The sequence below is a fragment of the Agelaius tricolor genome, unplaced genomic scaffold, assembly GCF_023055355.1.
Source record: "Agelaius tricolor isolate 1412-34295 unplaced genomic scaffold, bAgeTri1.0.p SCAF_2, whole genome shotgun sequence".
Classification (NCBI taxonomy): domain Eukaryota; kingdom Metazoa; phylum Chordata; class Aves; order Passeriformes; family Icteridae; genus Agelaius; species Agelaius tricolor.
Window position 1 is genome coordinate 3,558,573 of NW_027269262.1, and position 22,629 is coordinate 3,581,201.

Here is a 22,629-nt window from a genome sequence, read left to right on the forward strand (position 1 = left end):
AACCCAACCATCCTACATAATTTCATGTTTACTTCAGTCACAAGATGGATTTTTTTAAACTTCTTTTAATCTCATTTTAATGCTTTAGCTGATTGGCTACCTCTCTGCCATAGGTTTAATACATTCTTTTGGAATCCCTCTTTATTCTACTAATACATGTTGCTATCAAAGCAATTTCAAGTCTTATTTATCTTTCATTGCTGGGTGCCTAAAGGAGACATACATACTTTTGGGGTCACATTTTATAAGCTGGGGAAGGGCTTTGGTAACTCTGTGACATTTACAGGTAAGTGTTGTGTAAGAAATTAGACACAAGGCAGTGTAAAGTTTGCTGGTCCTGTAGAAAATCAGGGGCTGGTTCTTCATATTCTGTAATTTCCTTTACAGTGTCCTTGTTAATGAATTTCATACACACACACAAAGACACATCAGTCCCATTTACAGTAAGTGGATAGCATCATTGCAGATTTCCTATATTCACCTCTGAAAAAAGAGCCGGGACATGAGCTAAGACAGTGGTGCAGCCTTGTGCAGAATAATGGGTGCAGTGTTTATCATCTCAACACAAACATAAACTTTAGAAAGACTTCTGAGAAGCACAAGGAAAATTAAAAAGGGTGGCAGATAACATGTAGGGTTAATGTGCAAAGAAAATTCTCTTGGCCATGAACCAGGTCACTGTGATAAACTGAATGGCATAGATCTCTCTAAGTCTAATGACATAGAACTGAACTACTTCCATTTTTCAAAACCCCGAATTCCAGAGGACCTTCAGGGATGGAAACTTAATATCCCTGGAGGATGTCTCAGGACTCATGGTTGCAAGAGCCTTACCTACAAGGCACACTGCACGGCCCCAGGAGGGCAATTACATGAGAGTGGCTCCCCCATTGCCAGGTCAGTGGTCAGACACCATGCTTTGCTCTCCTCCTAATGCACAGCTGCATTAGTTAAAGCTTTCATAAGGTGCATCAGAAGGCAGGTAAAAAGCAAGGGTGTGGTGTCTTTCTCTAACTGCTGGAGAAGACATTTATAGAAAGACATTTGTTTGGAGAAGACATTTATAGGGACACCACTGCCCAATGGAAGAGGTTGAGCCAGGGGTTTTTTGTTTCTTCCCCATAACAAGAAAGGTCAGTAATTTCTGCAGATAGGATACTGGATAAAGCCAACAGCAGTTTGGATCCCATTTGTTCTGTCCCTTAAAGCATTACCAATCTCTATGGACATCTGATATAGTATCATTCTAATTTCAGGCAAGATTTCCCCTCAGTGGGTACCTGCTTTTTATTTCATGTAAGAAAACCTGAGGAGCCAGCAGCATGGAATTATTTTATTTTTATTTGAGCATTATTTTTCTTGATTCCCCTTTTCTTCATGCTAATAGGTACACAAAAGAGAGTAATGCCTCCTGAATACATACCTAGGACACAAATGGTCCTGTGCATAAATATGATTTTTTGGCATACAACATCAAAGCAGGTATTTAGTTTACCTTTAAACTTAGTAAGAGCTATTATCTCACCTTGATGTGTGAAGCTTTATACATTTAACTCACAATATAACCAGGTGAAAATAGATCCCTTTCTGTTTCTGGAAGCTTTGCAAATTTATCATATTATACAAAGAAGGACGTTTCCTCTTTCTTTAAGAAATAACCTTGGTGTTTGACAGAGGGAGCAGACAGTCAGAAGCAATACTTTCTAGGGAAGTGCTAACAACTTCATTTGTCTCAGAAGAGCATTGGCTCTGACACCTAATGATGACAATTTAAATATCACTATTAACTGTTCCAGACGAAGTAATTTGAGCAGAAGCATCCAACTTTGCCTTTAAGTAAGTGTTGATGGTTGTAATAAAGATTGGGGATGACAAATACCTAGTGCATCATCTTTTCCATGTCCTGAAAGGCCAGCCTAGGTGGCTTCCACTTAAAATACTGCCACATGGAGTTTTAATTCAAAGACTTCTCTTCCACAGGTTCTCCCACTAGCAAAACCTCTGAAAAAACCCCACTAAATCTGCTGGAGATTTTCAAGATTGTGCTGGGACTGTGACAGCCCTTTGAGTTTGACAGGCACAGACTGCACCTCCCCCTTTTGGGACAGAGGTAGCCCACCCAGGAAGGGACTTTGAGACTGGAGAGGCTGCAGTTAAGTAAATGAAGAGGAAGACTGTGACCCTAAAAACAGATGGCTCTTGTCTGGGTGCTTTGCTTGATTACCCCAAGCATAAGTAGCGTGGAGCAAAAGTACAGCAAGGCCCCCCACGGCAGTGGTGTGCAGCAAGTGCTTCCCCACCTCCCCTGGCTGCTGCAGCAAGGTCCTGCCTCTCTGCAGCACCGCACTGATCAAATATCCAGTCGAGGTACAGCAGCATTTGATGTACTCTGAAATGTAGTCCAGAGTTAGTCTCTCAGAAACCTGATATGCTTTTAAACTCTTTGGGCCTCCCATTAGTAAACTCAAGAGATATAAGTAATGACTTTCCTTAATCAATTAGCTTGTCTGGAGAATGTTTAAGTCTACACCTGCACTATGTGTTGAACCCATGATCCACTGGCTTGTTTAATGCTGCCTTTTAGTTGTTTAAGAAAAAAATACCTTTGGTATTCAGCAGTGTTCAGCTGCCAGATCCAAGGGGTAAAATGGTTTTCTTGACACTGCTTCTGTGTTGTTTCACATCTGTGTATCTGGCTCTTTAACACCTAATAAAGTAAAAACCTTGCTTCAGCTCCTCATGTGTAACTCCAAATGTCAGTCAATTACACCTCTGGCTGTTTGAGCACTTGGGTGGATATTGCTCTTTGGCTTACTGACTTCATACCTTGAATCTAGCCTGAATGAACAGAAGCACAGTTTTCAGACAGTGAAGTTTTCTGTAGCTTCTGAGAAATAAGGACACAAATTTGATGTGGACATGGAAAATTTAGGACAGTAATCGTGAGAAAGTGTAATGGGAGATTATGCTTCCAGCCAAACTCTCCTAGAGCTAGCCATGCATTTACAAGTATTCTTTCCCTTCTGCTTGTCAGTAAGAAGTCCAGATTCTGAAGTATAATTGTCATGAAAGAAATTATCTGTGTTTGTTCTTTAGATTAGAAATTTCTTCTACAAATTTTTGTGGGTGATCTTTGTGCTCTTTGGCTGACCTGGCAAAGATCAAAGCTGTTCAGCAGTAGAAATTTCTATTGTACTCTTAGGCTGAAAAGGGTTCTCCAAAGGCAGCACAAATGGGGAGCCCTTCCAGACAAAGCAGGAAGGATGCTCAGGGAAAGTAACGCCCATCTCCTGATGTTGCCAACACAATACAGGACCACACAGCTGCTTCTTCTGGGAACCACAATGTCAGGAGCAGCCTGGCCATTCTGCAGCATGACACAAGACATGTGGACTGAAAACTCTAGCAAAGCCTCCACCATATGGTTTAAGAAAATTAACTATGCATCTTGCACAGACCAAGAAAACAGAAGCTCAATTTTTTTATTACATTTTCTCCTATCTTGTAAGAGTGAAAGCCTTTATTTCTAATTTCTTTGATTAGCATTAGCATATCTGTCTATAGCAAAAGTCAGCAAAGAGGACTGATGCCCTTAGTAGTGGGACTAACCACAGCTATCTTTTATTTTCATTGGCTTAATTTCACTGTGTTAGTTTTGTTTAAGAGTGTCTAGATAAAGCACTGATAAATAAAAGGGAAGACTGATGTAATCATCAGGAAATGACTGAGAAAATTAATAATAAACTAATACCTAATAAGAGACCAAAAGATACCAGGGTTAAAATTGAAGGTGCTCTGAGCCTTTAAATTGCTATTGCTTTTCTCAGCTGAGTCAAAAAACATGTATTATCTGCTTGAGTGATTTAATCTGACTAGTTCTAGTATGAGAATGGACATTTAGATCCTATGAGCTTTTCCATCCTATAGATACAAATGCCCTTCATCAGAGAGATCAATCAACTGTAACGATGACTCTGCAGTGCTGGAGAGACTTCCAAGGCTTTTAACCAGACTCCCCTCTACAGTTTACCCTGTACAAAGTGAAAACACAATTATTTCTCCTAGAGACAGCCTCTTAATGGGACCTAATTACCTGTCATATTAATCTGACAATAGATCCTCTTTGCTCAAAGATTTATTATGAGTTATGACCTAAGGTTAGGAAATTTGTGATACAAATAGCAATATATTTGCTAGATATATATGTGTGTGTGTATGTATATATATATTTATATATCAACTTACTTTTTAAAATAAAATCCACAAAAAGTACACCAAATAGGCTAAAAAGCAGCATGGCTCATGAACTTTGAAGGCACAAATGCCCTTAGGTTAGAAATCTTCAAGTTATTAGACTTTGCTCCAAATTAATATCAAGGCCCTTCACAGAATGTTAAAGCCATTCATGACACGGCTATCATGCAGCCATTTGATGGGTTATGGATTTGGGAAACTAATTTAGTGTTTTGTGACAGAATCCTCAAAGTTCAATATGATTTTTTTCCTCATTAACACAAGCAAATCAGAAGCACTCGGATTTGTTTGATTTTAGATGCAAACTATCTGGAGAAAAGCATTGTGAGGAAAATGGAGAAAAAGTTATATGAGAAAAAATAATGAGTCTGAGTTTAAAATGGATGCAGCCCTCAAAGACGAAACTATTAGTAAATTTTTTTCTCCATAGAGAAAGGGTGAAGAAGGAATAGTCAAGGCATTTTAAACCCATCAAAAACAAAATGTCATTTTGTTATGAAAAAGAATGAATAAAATCCACCCACGTAGTGTAAACGGTTGGCATACTGTCTAGGGTGTCCTGAGGGCTATTTGGAATAATTATATGGATGTTTCAAAGCATCTAAGATTCACAGTGAACCCTAAGATGCATTCCTGAGTGACCAGTACTGTGCATTGCTCTTATTTGGCATGTCACAAGTCTGCCAATATATTTCTCATGATTGTGGAATGGCCCTCCCTCTCACCCTCCAAATACACACATGATGGAATGTAAATTTTCCAGTAAGAGCAAACTTGTAATCTCCACAGTGAATGCTGGATAGGCTGATAGCATAGGTCAGCATGTTGTGCATGCTAAATGCCATCTTAATAACTCTATAACTTAATTGCAGTATGGTCATCACCATGAAAGCAGTGAGCTTATGCAATCTGCTCAGCAGTCACCCTGTGGGCTTCTTGCACAGAACCTTTCTGAAGTCTAACTCTCAAGGAATAACAATGCCGGTGCTGTCTGAGGGCACAGAGGTTTCACAGTTTTGAGAGTTTCTCTGTTTCCTGATCTTCCCCCTCTTTCTCCACTTCACCCTCACATTTTTGCACCTTTTCAATCTACTTTGATGTGTAGCTTAAACTTCCAACTTCATGACCTAACAGTTGCATAATTTAATAATGCATATTGTGATGGGGGGGAGGGGTCACTCAGCAAATTGCAAGAGATGCTTTATGCTAACTCAGGGTCAAGCAGCCAGCAGTTGACAACAGAAAGGAACTTCATTACTTCAGTCTTTGCATCTCAGAAATTCAATCCCTACTGACTCCATCGTCTATAATATACAATAAGGATTATGTGATAGATAGGGCAAGAAGCAACTAACTATGTAATTATGGCTGGTAATGAGAACAGCCTGGAATTAATATTTTAAGTACCAGATCTACTGCAATTCCATTTTGTCTCAAGCAATTCTGAGTGCTGTAAGACACCATAGTCCTTTCCAGTTAGAAAAAAATGAAGAACTGATATTGCCAACTGCTACCTATGTGAATGACTTAATATTCAAACAGTAGATTATCACACCCCTAGTAGATGTTCCATAATATTTTCATTTATACCTGATGCTTCATTTTCATCCTTTCACCCTACATGTTAAGAGCCTCCTTGTCTGTAGGGACAGTTAAGAGCAGCAACAGGATCAAAATACAATGTCAGCCACAAAAAGATACAAACCAATATCAACAACTGCAAAAAACCCTATCTGGAAGTTTGTGCTCATTTTTTTCCCTCTATCTGCAGTAATCCAGGAGTACGATAATGTAGGAAAGGAGTTTAGGTATTTGATATGAAGAGGTGTATAAAGTCCCCTGTGGATATTATGGCTCAGTAATTTGTGTTATCCCCAGTCCATTCCTCCATGAAGATGTTACTCCCAATTAAGTCATAGATGCAGACTTATTCTTTGACGGATCATAATTCAAAGCACTCTTGTGCTTGTTTGCAGACACTTGGTTTGTATAATCAATGCAATTTTTGCCTGTCTGATATTGTCCTATTGATTTATTTTTTGGCTCACATGCATCTTTGTATCACGCCAGCTTGTGCAGCAAATAATGGTGGAATGCGATACAGCAGATGTAACACAATGCAATAACCAAAAAAAAGACAAGTAATTTTCTGATCAATAAGCCAATCCATTTGGTGAGATAGAAGAGATCACTTTGGAGACATGATTTATTTTTCCTTTAGGCAATGCATGAAGGCCCCTACAATTGAGTCTCCTGCATCTGATTTACCAGAAATCTCCTGTGTGTAGAAGATATGTAGTAACAACTGATTGAGGCCTGATGGTTTTCCATGGTGCTGTCTGTGGGCTTGCTCTGCAGAATGTAAGGAATCTGCAGTGGGGTTAGTTTCCCAGATGCTAAAACTGTCCCCTTTTTCTCTTCTTGCTGCACAGGCTATGTTTTCACCTGCAGAAGACCTGGCTGAATTAACATTAACTTGCCTATTTGACATCACCTGTGCTTAAACAGCTCCAGACCTTGAAACAGAGCCGACACATCAGATATAACTCACTGAGACAATTTCTGACAAACAGCAAAATAAATCTGGGACGTCTAACATGTAGGCCATGGTCAGAGCTACCTAACTAAAATCTAGTGGTTCCAAGAAAAATATGGGCTCAAAAGGGCCAAAAGAACCCTGCTCACCTTAAGGTCCTTTCATGTCCCCTTTTATAGGGGACAGCCTTGTCTCTGAGGGACAGCACTGTCTATTAGCCTGTACAATCTCACTTCTGCCTGGAGTACAAGGTGCTGGTCCAAACAATGCCTAGGACAGTCTCTTGGCCTTGGCAACATCACCAGTCCCCATACACTGCTTCCAGGGCATTCTTGTACTTGAGAAATGGTTTTACTTTTACTAGGGGCAGTAAAATAGTTTTCAATAAACATCAGGGGACTGCAGGTCATTGTGTATGTCAGTGATACTTGTGTTTACTTTCTGCAATGAGTGGAGGAGTGTATATAGCAGAAGAAAGCCTCCTTCTCCTTCTCTCCTCTCTCCAGGAGCCTCAGTGCGTCCTGTCTCTCCCCCAAAGGACTTATTGACATTCACTACATTAAAAAAGGGGTGAGTTCCCTAAAGTTTTTTGGGGTTTTTTTGTTTGTTTATTTGTTTGGTTTTGGATTTTTGTTTTTTTTTTGTTTCTTGTTTTTGTTTTTGGTTTGGTTTGGTTTGGTTTTTTTGTTTGTTTGGTTGGTTGGTTTTTAAGGAAGCTTCTGTGATTATACCTGGTGGGAGAAGCAATCAACACCAGAGAACAAGAATTCACCCCAGTTTTTCACTCATGTTTAGTGGCGGAGTGTTACCAGAAGTGCTGAGGATCCCCTGTTAGCACATCACTATTTTAATGGCTATCAGGTGGAAATCAGTCTGATTTTGTCTGGGGGAATTGAAATTCCTCATTTCAAATTTCAAAAGAATAGGCAGCAATTTGTTCCAGCACCTTTGTTCTTTCTTCTTCACATCCACATGCTAAAATCAGGATGTTTTACTATCACCTGTTAGTACTTGTCATAAGATTCTTCAACCTGCTTTTCCCTCTTTTGCTCCCTTTTGCTTTGTCTGAGAGTGTAGAGCTGACAGAAACTGTTATTTCAGTGCCTCAAAGAAAAGTTAGACATCACTGCCATGAAACATAGCTTGACTGCATATTAACAAATACTCAAGCCATTTTCAAATCTCCTAAGTCTCATCCTCTCTATGCTTTCTGATGCTAACAAGTAAAGTTAAAGAGAGAAAAGAGCAATTAAAAAAAGGTGAAAACAAAAGCTACAATCATAAAAATTGGGTAATGACTTATCCCATGGGCTAGATGCCAATTATTGCCTTTAGGAGCCCACATGCATCTCTTAATCTCTTCCCTCCTCTAAGTTGCTGTGACCCTTCATAACATCCAGATGTTCCCTCTTCATTCTTCAGTATCTCATCACTTTCTGAGACATTGACCTTTTAAGAGAAATTTTTTCAGTATTGTTCCCTGCCTGCAGCCGATTTTTTTGCTATGTTGTTTAAAAAGTCATTAAAAAGCATAGTTAAGAAAAATGTACTTTCCTTATTGAGAGAAAAATCCAGGTTTTATTCTAATAATTACAGAATCCTAAAGTGATAATGGAAATAGTCAGTGTGCAAACAATCTAGGGGGGTAAGGTGGGACTGAACCTTCCATTGGAAACTCTCAGTGAATAAAGCATTTACCAAAAATAGTTATAAGCACGTGGACAGTTATGGCTATGTAGCTAATGCATGTGTGACAGGCAAAATTTAGCATGGAATGGATGAGACAGGATCTGCAAAAGTGACCTTTATTGTTTCATGATCTTATTGGTAAAGCCAAACCTCCACCAAGTCCTCGGTAGACTTAGAGTTTGCAAGGCAGGGAATTGTTTCTGTGCACTCTTTGTCAGCTGACACTGAGCAATGATTATCAGCTGGTTTAGAGGATGAATCCTTTTGATGTTACTGAATGTTAATGAATGTTACTTTCTCCTCACTTGCACACACACTCATGCCACAGCTTTGCCACCATCTTCCCCTTTGCAACCTTCAACTGCAGCATCTCTTGCTCTCCGTGCTTCTGTATGCATCACTGGGCCATGTCTGTCTGATTCCAGACATTCCCTTCCCTTGTCTCCAAGTCCTTCCCAAATGAGAGTGTCTCCACTGTTGTTCCCTTCTTGGACATACGTTGTTTTGCCCACCTTTTGGAGAGCAGGGGAGAAAAAGTCAATGTTTTGGGCACACTTTACTTAACGTTTGTTATGTGTTTGCTTACCAATAATGCTGCACCACACATTTTTAGACAGGTCATTTTGATTAATAGACAGCTTGATGATAGATAGGTAGACAGACAGCAAGACACAGATGTAATTATGAAGCAGCACGATTTTACTCTTCCTCTGGCAGGGCACCTTGTTTATTCAAAACAAAGAACAGTGCTGTGAGGTTGCTAAGACTGCAGTGGTCTGTTAGTGCTTCAAGCTAGGTTTTAGGTTAAGGTAAATCCTGCCCATTAGAAGTCATTTGTTAACAGCAAGTAGCCTTGCTGACACACCCAGTAATGTCTATAGGCCTGGAGAAGTCACCACCCAAATTTGGATCTAAGACATCAGGCAAGTGTAGCCTTAGCTCAATATTAGCCCTACATAGGGCTTTTTTGCTAATTAAGTGTTAATGACTGCTTTAAAATAGAAGTTTAGAGCTGGTGAGTGCTGTCATCAGTTTGTGTTCTCAGAGAAAACATCTTCCCACACAAGACTACAAAGACAGACAGTGGCTGATAAAGGCAATAAAGAGTTTACAGATACTACAGAAGAAAATAATTACACAACACAGTTACATATATATATTTAAAAGAGTTAATAATAGTTTGGGCTGTTTCTTCTATTGATTCCACAATCTCGACTTTGGCAATAAAATATTTTATCACAGAAGAGTTGCATGCCTTCATCACTTCACAGCAGCACTAATGAAAATAATCAATCTTTATATTGATAATATGTAACTGCATATAATCATCATTACCCATGTGTAGAAGACAGAAAGCAGAGTCTAAAGGATTGGAATATTTTTTGCAACAAGGCCCTTCAGAGATGAATGTGTGAAGGTCAAGTAGAGTTTTCAGCTCCAAATTCTGGAGGTTCTTAATCTCACTACTCAGAGTTGCCATCATCTCAGTCCCACACTGAACAGTAAACCCTGGACTGTTTTAGAACTGATTTAGAACTGCTTGTTAGATTTAGTGAAGACGTCAATTATGACTGCAGTCCTCATTCCTGTGAAAGAAACTCACAAAATGTGACAAACTCATGAGGATGTGGTTCTCGCAGGTGTATTTGAAGAGATGACACGAGTAGTTGTGTTCCACTTACATCTCCTACATCTTCCTCTTTGAAGAACTTATTACTGCTTTTACTGGGGCTTTTAACAAGGTAGTGTTAAGAGTATAATATTTCCATGGATTTGTCTCCTCTGTGGGAAAGCAGAGAAACAAGGGCAGCCCCAAAAAACACATGGTGGCAGTAAGTGAGCTATGGCCAGAAACCTTTGCATTCCATAGTCTTCACAAAATATCATATGGAGCTTAGAGCAGTTGATTATCTGTCTCACCCTTCAACTCTTTTACATTAGAAAATATCTCAGCTCCCACATCACTGTAGCCTCTGTCATTTCTTCATCTGCTCCCAGTTGTTTCTCTGCCTCTTATCCCCCCTGTCCCATCCTCTCAACACCAGTGAAGAGAAGGGGGTTGGAATGGCTTTTCTTCACAAGGCCACATGTGTGGGCATGGCACACTACAGGACTGCAGCCAGCAAAACAAGGACAATTTGTTCCAGGGAGCCAGAACTCTGCTTAGGTGAGACTTGTTCTGCACCCTACTATATGTTTAAGTGCCACACCTTGCCTGGCAAGATGTAGGTATGTGAAGGAAGCCATCTGTAACACACAAGGTTAACAAGTGCAGTAGTCCTACAGCAGCAATGCAAACATATCTAGTCTCTCCTGGCACACATGGTCTTTAACTCTTTTCAAAGCACTGATAATATAGAAAAATAGATCATGCTAATTTTCTTTTTGCTGGAGAGGTGCAAGCCACTGTATTCAGATTTCTGTGAAACCCTCTGATTCACAGGGAGGGATGAAATGCTGCTGTTCAAAGATCTATGAAGAAATGAGGGCAAAGAGAGATAAGGAAAATGCAACCATACCACTGAGATTATGCCATGGCAAGAAACAGCTGGATCACACATGTATGCTGAAAGGAGCTGAGTACCTGAGGGAGGGCTGATGTGGTTGAGAAATCCATATTGCAATCCAGTGTGGCTATCTGGGGTAGATGTACCGAGCCAGTCAAAATGACATGGAATAAAAGAGCAGAAATTCTTTTAATAAAGGAGGTTTTCAGACATGCCACCCTTCCCCTTGCTGGCATTTCCAGTGGGTAGGTGCTTATTAAGTGACAGTGGGGCTTCTCAGTCCAATTTTAAATGAACACTGTAAAGGGGGCTTTTGACAACTTATTAAAAATTTAAGTATAATAGCAAACCCTTGGGTTAGTTGATTTTATAGTTAACATTTCTGTGTTGGAGTACCAGCACACGATACTGTCTGTCAGCAAGCCAGCCACAATAGCCTTAGGCTGCTATTCCAAAAATAAAATATCAGTCTATATCTGTCAGGGCTGTGCCAGTGCCATGTTCTACATGTGCATTTCTTTAACCTGATAATTCACACAGCTGAAACATGTCTAAGAATCAGGTGGAGTGTTCTTGCAATCTGAAAGAAACTCTGTTCTTGTCCCCAGTGTGGCATAACTGGAGCCACTAGCAGCAAGCAGCTTTCAAAACAGTCACAGATTGTCAGAAGAGCATGGAGAAGTCACAACAAAGTTAAACAGGTACATTAGAATAAAAACATGGAAGATGGAGGCTGGTCCATTTTAAAATTAAAGAACAATTTTAGTGAATTTTTTTTGAGGAAAGTAAAATCAAGGAAACAATGTGCTTCAAAAGATCACTAACCCTGATTGCAGCAGAGACCTAAATTTGACCAAATTAATGAATGATCTGGTAGTTGACAGCCGGCAGAAATGTAGCCTGACTTTGTTTCCTCCATTTATAAAAAGGTTTGTGATGTCCCAAATATGAGTTTTGTTTGCAATTGCATTTGTGTGTATTGCCACCCATATAAAAATCTGCATAAAATTAAAATGTGTTTACTGAAAATTACAGAGGTTAATTTTTTGCTTTGTTTTAATATAGACCAGTGTCAATTGTGCCAAAATATTTTAGTGGAAAAGACACACCACTCCAGAGAACCTGATAGATTTGGAGGCTAACAAGGGACCCATGTGCAAGCCCCTGTATTGACCAACTTGGAGCGACAATTTTTGCCTTCCTCTTCCTAACTGGCATCTTAACCTAATAGATATGGAGTTGAGTTCTCTTTGGAAGGTAGTTTTTACAAGAGGAGATAACTCTAGCTCATAATATTGGGAACTGAAGGAAGAAAAGGAGTAAGGGTTCAGATGCAGATAAATGTGGGCTTAGTGTGGAACCCAGGTGCACTTCAAAGTGCTTGACTGTTCTGTAGGAATGGACTGTGCAGTACTTCCCTCAGCTATAACTTTGCAAACTCCAACATTCAATCCATGTAATTTTGTTTCTTGGGTAAGCATGCATTTTATGTGCCTCCCACCCAGTTAAAATTTACCCAACTCACATAAAAGTGTGCAGTATTTGAATATTTATTAATGTGCAAATATCTCTGTACATATTTCAGTACACATCCCCCCCTCCCCACTTTTGATTACAGTAAGACTGATAGCTGGGCTGGGGAATATTTTTCAGGAAAAGGAGAATAATTAGCATTTGCTCCGTGAGTACTTCTAGTTTTGACAATTTGAAGGCCTTTTTATTAATATACCTCATATTGCATGTTTATAGTGATTATACTTGTGAGTATTACAAGGGCATCACAGGAAAGGATAATTAAAAAAAATCATTTTTGTATTTAAAACAGCAGTTATTTGTGGCAAAGTTTGAATGTGGGAAATTATATGGAATATTCCCATTTTTGCTCCAGAAGTGATTGTTTAATACTCTGATTTTTCCTTACAAAATGGAAATCCATAAGGACATGGATTCTTCATTTTAACTAAGAAAACATATGAAAAACCAAAACATGAGGCCCTGGAATACAGCCCCTTTTTAGAGACGATGAAGTGTCAGTTCAATTTGTCATTGCACTGAATGCAGCTGACCACTGAGGGAAGTGGATCCTCTGTCTACAGTGGTCACATTCTGAAATGAATCCTTTCACTGTATCACACTGTTAATAAGGTGTATACATTCTGTGAAAAACAAGGCATTCCCATCAAAACTGACTAAATTTAATATAATACAAGTTTCAACTTTTGTCCATATTTGTGGTAGTAAGATTCCACTCTAGAACTTAATTAGTTTCTTGGATGGGACCTTTGTTATCCATTTCAACCCCAAATTCATTCAGCAGGCTGTATTTGCTTTTTTTTTTTTTTTTTTTTTTTGCCACCATGACATGTCTTCTCTTAGGTCTCATTGTGCTAGGACAAAACAAGCCAAATGGGTTAGACTTTCTAATCATTGCCCTATTCATTCTGTCAGCTCTTCCTCTGCATCTATTACTCTTTTATTTCAGTACTTCTTTCCTCCTCATCGAGCATCATAATTGTACACATTGTCCCACATGGAGTCTTCCCATATTGTCTTGAAGGCTATTGACAGTAAGAAAATACTAGGAAATACTCTCAATTCAGCAACACTTGATTTTATTTTCTCTTCAACAACCTCTTACTAAGGTGCTGGGCCTTTGTTGCCTCTCCATTAAGTCAGGTTTGAGAGTCAGGAAGACTATTATTACTGTACAACAATAGAGGCTACTACAATTGCAAATGGATTTTTTGGATGAAGAAAAAGAGGCACAAGATTGTTTCTACAAGATAGAACAGAAGTAAAAAAAAAAAATAAGAAAAGGAAAAAAAGAAAAATGGAAACCCACATCAAAGCTTTCATACCTAAGTATTGCACTTTCAGCACATAGAGATATATATGCCATTGTCCAGCTTATGAATGTAGCTGCCATATCTACTGTAGCCTTTATCTGTCTTGCATTCTGACAGAAGGGGTGCTTTTACATTCAGTAACAGGATCTCCAGCTATGACAAGGTCACCTGTTTGGTGGATGGGTAAAAGGCTGTGAATGTTGTCTACTGTGACTTTAGCAAAGCCTTTGTTACCATTTTCCACAGCATCCTCCTGAAGGAACTGCCTTGGACAGCAACCCTCACTGAATAAAAAAACTGCTTGGCCAGGCCCAGAGAATGGTGGTAAAGGAAGTCACGTGCAGCTGGCAGCTGGCCACAAGTGCTGGTCCCCAGGGCTCAGTACTGAGGCCAGCCCTGTTTAATTTCTTTATCAGTGATCAGGACAAGGGAGCTGAGAGCACCCTCAGTCAGTTTGCAGACCACACCAAACTGACTGGGTGGGAATCTCGATCTGGGGGGAGTAGGGAATCTCTACAGAAGGATCGGGACAGGCTGAATCAATGGCAGGAGCAAATGGTAGGAAGGTCAATCAGGCCAAGTGCCAGGTCCTGCCCTTGGGTCACAACAACTGCAGGCAGTGCTACAGGCTGGGGACAGAGTGACTGGAAAGTGGTCCAGCAGAAAAGGACCTGGGGTGCTGGTTGGACAGGAGTGAGTGAGCATGAGCCAAAAAGGCCAATGGCATCCTGGCCTTTATCAGAAACAGTGGCCAACAGCACTATGGCAGTGATCTCTCTCCTGTACTCAGCACTGCTGGATCCTTGAAAATGTCTTTTTAATTAGAAAATGTGGAAAAGAGTCTGAAGCGCTTAGGTTAAAGTGCAAGTGCAAACATGAGATGCACAGATACAGACAATTTGTTTATGAGTTATATGAAGCAACAAAACTGGCATGCACAATTAATGCCTTCAGTCTTTCAAGTGTTGCACAAAGACTATGTATATGCTCTCTCACTTCCCTTTGTGGAGTTGCTTCCTTCACCACTCTGCTGTAATTCTCAAAGAAAGGAGAAGCATTAATGTGACAGCACAGGACATATCCACAATGATGCTCAAAGAATTCAGAGAATTTTGCTATTTTTCTGGAGACAACAGACATATAAATTTATCTCAGGACAGAGAAATATTCAGAGCCAGCACTTGAAAATGCACTGGGACTGGTGTGATAACTCACACAACTGAGTTTGGGGATGCAGATATTCAAAGATGCTGACATCAAGAAATGAAATCTTGGCCTCACTGGAGTTAGTGCAGACTCAGGCTTTGATCTCAGCATGGCTGTGATTTTAACAGTGATTTTAGAAATGTCAGGCATGGCTCATAGGCCTAACTGATGGAAACGATTTCATGAATGTCAAATTTAAAAATGCCATTTTCCCCTCAAGAATGTGACTTGCTTCTCTACTGATCCTAGGCAGTTTTTTACAACACAATATAGGACACACCTCACCTTTATTTTCACACACACACAGCTCACATAGTGTGATCCTTGATTGCTGTAGTTATTTGCTAGGATGTAGAACAACACTGAGGAACTCCAGCTTTGTGCCTGAATAGCTATTGACAATTCTAAGTTGTGCAATTGTAATTTCAAATAACTGGGAAAACAAAAACACCCTTTTATGTCATTAAGACTTCTACTCAAGCACCCAGCATTTCTGCAGTGTATATGCAGCATCTTATGGAAACCAAACTAAAATGAGCTCTTCTGCTGCATCTACATATCCTTATAGAGGTCCTAAAAAACAGCCACAAGTCAATTACTCAGATTGGAGAGCAGAGTAAATAATTCTTCTTCCTCCAGTATCTATCAAGTGCTTTACTATCAAGCAATGACAAAGCCAGAATATAAATGAGGCTAGAAATAAACATATACATGTATACACATGCATTATTTCAGGTGCATATGGCACTCTGAACTGCTGAACAGCTTTCTGCATGGGCCTCACAGGAGCAGACACCCTGTTATGGACTACTCCCTCTCTATTTTTTTTCCCCACACACTCCAGCTATTGTGACATCTTCTCTCCCAGTAGTATTTCCTTTGTCTTGAACTTTTTCCCTCTCTGCTTCAGCTCTTCTGTGAATGGCAATGAAACAAAAGGGAAGAAAAATCAAGAGTAATTAACAAGAATATGACTACTTCAGCTCCTCAGAAGTGTCCTTTACAGAGTGAATTTCTGAGCCCTTCCATGCAACAGAAGATATCAGTGTCATAAACAGGAACGGGCAGAACTGATAAGCTAGAGACTGCCTCAGTTATTTTTTACCCTTATTTTATTTTATTTTATTTTATTTTATTTTATTGGCAGTATGCAATTTAGGCTGGCATTATGTTTTATGCTCTAGCTGTTCAAGTGGACTGTATGTTTAAAACCTTACTTCAACTCCTTGAAATTGTACATCATCAGTGATTGGACAGTATCAAAAGTGCAATACTGTGAAAAAGGTCTGTTAATGATCAGTTATTCAGTGCAGTATTGCCAAATTACCTGGAGAGATATGTTCAATATTAAGCAGCTACCGAGCCTAATCTCTTCCATCTAGTTGTACCTTGAGTAATATGAGAGCTAAAACAGATCAGAGAATTTCAAACATATGCCCCAAGCATGCACATATATATTACAGCAGTAAAACCCAATAGTAAACCTGCTCCTTAGGCATTTTTAATAGGATTTGGATAATCACAAAAAAAGCCCGTGGTGTTGAAATAATATTCTTTTTGTTGACAACACGCTACCTAATGGGACTGTGTGAAGCTGAAAAGAAAACAACTGATTGACATGAATACTACAGTAGGAAAACACCGGTAATTTCAGTGAGTTAATAATTTGTTTTACTTTATTTCCCCCTTGCTCATCCCAAGGAATATTTTCAAATTAAAATCACATGCTTGTACCTTCTAGCAGGAGTTAAGTGCTAAGGCAGCAGGTTTAAAAATGTTTGTTGTGGGGATTAGAAGCCCCCCCTACCAGGAGTGCCGGATGCACACCTCACATAGGGCCACTCTGAGAATGCTTCTTCTCAGTTATTTTCTTCATCACCAAATCCATCAGTGACATTTTACGTGTCCTTTCCTGCTGGAAGCTGTCCTATCCTGGCCCTTGGCCAACAAGATGAAATTATATATTCCATAAAACTACTGAACATTGCATTTCTAGTTCCAGCCTCCATTAATACCATTTCTACTGCCTGCTGAGGAGACACAGACCAAGCTAGTAAAGAGATGCTGCAGACAAACTGGGACAGTTAATTATCAACAGGGAAGTTAGAAAGAGAGATCCCTCAAAGGGGTAGCATGTCCCTTGGCTGTCCACCATGCTTTTCTCCCTGTCATCCCTGGATTTCTCCTTACATGCAGTCAGGTTCATTCTCACATGCAACAAGATGGAAGGCAAGGCAGATTCTTCTTTTCCCCTTTTTCCAGTTTCTGTCTTTTTCCACAGTCCAGGAAAGGACAAGAGAAAAGCAGGCACTAGTAAGATTCACTTTCAAGAGAGATTTTACCAATGCCAGACTTCTGTGACATGTTATTGGTTACACACAACGAACTTTTATTTCCCTGTATGCTTGGGTACACTGTACCAAAACTCCCTGCTGGCCACAGAAGGCAGATGCCTGCTGCTGGTACATGGGCAAAGGAAAAAGGAGGTTGTGAGTCTCCTTGGGCTATGATGTGACCATTTTCCTAACCAATCTTTGGCTGATGAAGTTCTGTGCCCTCTCATAGACTGTTATGTGGTGAGGGTAGAGGCGGGGGGTTGATTCCTTATTTCTATGATTTGTAAAAAGGTAAATGTTTATCTCAGCTTTAGCACTGAGAAGAAGAGCAGAGAGGGTTTTAAAGGCACTTTGCATGTAAATACTCATGAAACAACACTGTTATTCTCCCACAGCAGGCGGTAAGCAACAGAAACAGAGACATAACAACTTAGCAATGCAAAATGAGCTCCTGGTGTCTGGTAATTGTACCTTTTTTTTGCTTTTAAACCCCTCACAACACTGAATTGCATGGGATCAATCTGACCTGTTCTTGACAGTGTTTGCTGGGGCAGGCAGTCTTTGTGACTTCCAATCAGAAGAACATTTTAGATTATTCATTTATGGAGAGAAAGGAGTACAACAACAAACTGTTTATTTGTACCTATTTTGTGACCTAAAGGTCTCAATTTTTCATGTTTTGTACTGAAGTCAGGATGTTTTAAAAGCACTTATATAAAAGATGATATTTCATCATGCAACCTCCAAAACAATTTATTCAGTTCCATTATATGTGACCTATCCTTCTGCCTTTCTTTTAAAATATAAAATATTATGGATAGGTAGAAGCATGTGGTTCAGAGAAGCAATGAAACATGATAAATGTTTGAAATTCAAAGGTACCGGCAGTTGCCTGGAGCGGGTATCTCAGTGTCATGACAACCAGAACCCTCTGTAATGAACACTGTGGTTCTGGATGGTTCAAACACAGCTTCTGAAGGGCAATGGAGCTGATGCAGGGTCTGGAGCACAATTCTTCTGAGGGAGCTGGGGCTATTTAGCCTGGAGAAAAGGAGGCTTAGGGGTGACTTTATTGTTCTCTACAACTGCCTGAAAGGAGGTTGTAACAAGGTGGTGGTTGTTCTCTTCTGCCCAGAAATAAATGATAGGATAAGAGGCAATGATTCCAGGGAAGGTTTAAATTGGACATTAAGAAAAATTTCTTCACCAGTAGGGTTCCAGTAGCCAAAACTGGAACAGGCTGTTCAGGGAAGTCGTTGAGTTGCCATCCCTGGAGATATTTAAAAGATGTGTAGATGTGGAGTTTAGTGTCACATTGTAGTGGTGGACTTGGCAGTTCTGAGTTAATGGTTGGACTTGGTGGTCTAAAAGGTCTTTTCTAGCCTCAATGCTTCTATGATTCTTTGTGTTTTTGTCAGCTGGTTCCTCATGCAGCAACTACAAGCCTGTATTCCATAAGTGGAGCTTCTGTAGAGAGGCTGGAGGGAGATGAGCATTTCTTCAAAAACCAAGAATGCGGTCAACAGAAATGGGCATCCTTCCTGGCACTACAAGAAGTGACTACAGCCAAGCACCTGCAGAAACAAGCCGCACATCCTCCACAGGGAATGCAAGCAGTGACACTGTCCTTCAGGTGCTCCTCTGCTCCACTGACACCAAGAACCAGTCGGAGTTAGAGGTTGACCATCACCTCTTATGTGTAACCTCTTGCACAGCATTGTGCCCAAATACCTGGGAGAACCAACAAAGCAACCCTGGCTAGTCCTTAGCAAGTGTGCCCTCTCTGTCTTTGAAAATTTGGTGTATGGAGTGATTTGGTCAAAATCAGGGATCTTCCTCAAGTTGAGTAATATGTATTCGTTTTACATGATTCAAGTGTGCAAGTCCCATGCAGTGAGCCCGAGGATTTAGCAAAAAAAGTTTTACTGACAAACGCATGTAAAATAACTGCAGGTGCCTATTGAAAAGTTTTGTCTGTCCATAAAATAACTTTTAGTTAAAAATACAAACAATATTAAAAAAATGTGGGCAAAAATATTTAGCTCTCTAATTGCAATTAAGTATAATCCATAAATACCAAGGGATTACCCAGTCCAACTTGGTTATGTGTTCCAATTGTTAGAAAAGAAAAAGAATTACTTTTCTGGCATGCATTAAATTTAATATGAGCTACCATGTTGGAAAGAATAATGGGAAAAACCTTTCCTTGGGTTATCAGAAGGTGAGAGCTAATATTGGCCAGCTAATCCCATTATGATTATTATAAATGAGTCTAGGTTGGATTCATTCATAGATTGCACAGATATTACTAAATAGGTCTTCAGGCAACTATACATGAATTTCTGTAAATTGTGATCAGGCCTCAGTGCAGTGGCCATCAGGTGATGGATTAACGAGCTGCCAGTATTAAATTCATTTATTTCTCCTTATCATTTAAAGAACAGGTGGTCTCTATCTCCACCAGTCTGAACACACAGCTCTGAAAAGACTCGTCGCTTTTTGCAGAGAAATGGAAGGAGCGGCAGCAGATTTAATTTATCAGGAATAACATTCTGTTCCTGACCCTTCATCTCCAGCACCTAGACAGACTCACTCTGCTGGTGCTATTGACCCTGCACATTTTATGCGGACTGGGATGGTATCATGATAAATATAATGAAATAGGATAGACTTGCCGTAATTTGAAATTAAGCAAGGCCTTGAGAGAAAAATCTTCAAAGGACTAAAAATGTGCACATGCATGCATGTATTTGTTCAAAGAGAACACCTAGTGATTGACTGGACTGTATTCTGTAGATATGCACATATATTGGTTTCACTGGAGTTGTAAGGTATGTTAAGTCAGCGCAAAATTTGTCTCACCCTTCTCCAAAGTCAAGTCGGTCCTGGCTGCCTCTGTCTCATGAACAGTGTAAATTCAGGTACAATTAAAATATGTCAATTAACTTGACTGATTTACTAAAATGTAAAACTAAAAGTGCTGGAAATGTTTCACAGTTATTTAAAATGAGGGATAACCCTCAGTTTAGTCAGGTTATATTGTCACTTTTTTACCCTCTCTTTTAACTGTATTAGAGCAAACAAAATATTTGGCTTGAAAAAATGAAAAAGGGTGAGAAAGAGTTCCATTTTGACCTTTAACTGAGCAGCTCATCTGATTGAATCTCTGTATGCTGAAAAAAAATGAAGACAAGAAAGCAGGAGAATTTTCTTTCAGTAAGCAGGGTCTTGGTGGGGCTGCATTTCCTATCATCTCACTTGTTTACACAGTGTGTTTATAAATATTACTGCAGCTCCCCATCTATTGCTGCAGTATTCCAGTTAGAAGCTAAAAGGGTACTGAGGACTCACTTGGAGAGGATTAGTGATCATGAAACAAAGTGAAATATCCACCTGCTCTGTACCAGCAGGCAGATTTTCTGCAGGTGAAGATAAAGAGGAGTAACAGAAGATTTGTTGAAAGAGTTTTTTAATGCTTCTTATCTTGTCTTACTATGCTGGTAAGTGTTGTCAAAGACTGCTTTCATTAAGAAGTTGAATTACAGTCATTACAAAGAACGAGGTCATGCTATTGTCAGCAAGACTACTGATGGTATAATACAATGCTGTGTGCAATGAAATTTGAAAGACAGGATAGATCTGCCATTAAAGGTAGATTTTTCTTGTCTGGGCAAGGGCTTTCCTCTCTCTTTTTATAAGATGACATTTTAATTGAAAACAAACAAACAAACAATCTACAAGGGGTAAAGGAATTCTTAAAGCAGCCCATAAGAAAAGTCACCCTGAACATATCTGTCATTATTTGGGGGGTAACTTAAAGGTATGAATGAGGGGTGCATATCTTAAAAGAAAAAAAAAAGAATAGAAGGAAACAAATCCTTTCTCAAGGAATTTGTAACTTACATGGGTGAGCCCTAGACATGTGCTAAACCACCTCTCTTTTCATTCTCAAAGCACTTCTGCTTTGAATGGCACTTAGCAAGAATTCAGAAATGCTACACTTGAGCAGTGTGGCATTGAGAAGGAAGGTATAATGTAAAACCATTTCATTAAAAGCAGGTCACGTCAGGACCCCTCAGAAAGATAGTTTATCCTGAAATTACTAAGAATTGATATTCGCCATCATCTTCTCCAAAATCTTACCAAACCTTAAAATTGTGTCCCAAAAAGTTATTGAGACAAAATTCTTGCCCAGATAAGTGTGAAATCAGCTGATGTCAATTCCTAATTCTCAGGCAATGACACCACAAAGAATTCCATCTTTGAAATTGTTTTAATGGAAATAATGTCTTCTTTTATACCTCCATATGAATGAACATATTCACACTTGACAGGGGCACTCTTTGCTGGGTTGAATACCGGGCTGGATGGCCATGCCCAGGGAGTGGTGCCACCTCCAGTCAGTGAACAGTCACTACTGGAGTTCCCCAGGGCCCAGTTTTGGGGCCAGTACTGTTTAATACCTTTATTGATGACACAACTCTCTACAACTACCTCAAAGGAGGGTGCAGTTATGGGTGTAGGTCTCCTCTCACACACAGCCAGCAACAGGACAAGAGGATATAGTCTCAAGATGCACCAGGGAAGGTTCAGGTTGAACATCAGGAAGAATTTCTTCAGTGAAAGGATTATTTAACATTGGCATGGATTGTCCAGGATGGTGAAGTCACCATCCCTGGAGGAGTTTAAAAAATGACAGGATGTGGCAATTAGTGCCATGATCTCGCTGACCAGGTGGTGATTGGTCAAAGACTGGCCTCGATCATTGTGTAGTTCTTTTCCAACCTCATTGATTCTGTATTCTCACTTCATTTATATATATGGTTGAAAGTCTATGCAAGTTGAAATTATATTTGAAAAAAAACCAAAAAGCTACAGATTTTGGAAAGTTACTTAACAGTAGACAATAATCCAATTTCAGCTTTTTGGATTGTAGATGTCCTTTCTTCCTGAAAATATGAAAATTATGCTTTTATTGGACAAATCACCCAATTGTTTCCTCAATGTATCCTAAGATAGATGTTTTTCTCCTGAAAAAATCCAAAATTAATACTTGAAATGATACTCAGACATATTTCTTTTTGCTTTTTCCCTCTCTTCTTCCTCATTATTCCATCAGGTTAGTGCTCTCCATGTGAAATTTTGAATAAAAGAAAAAGTATAAAGAGAATAAAGAATAAAATAAAAGAAAATAAAAAGAAAATTTTGATAAAAGAAATAAGTGAGATTATCGTGTCTCTATATGATTTTTTATT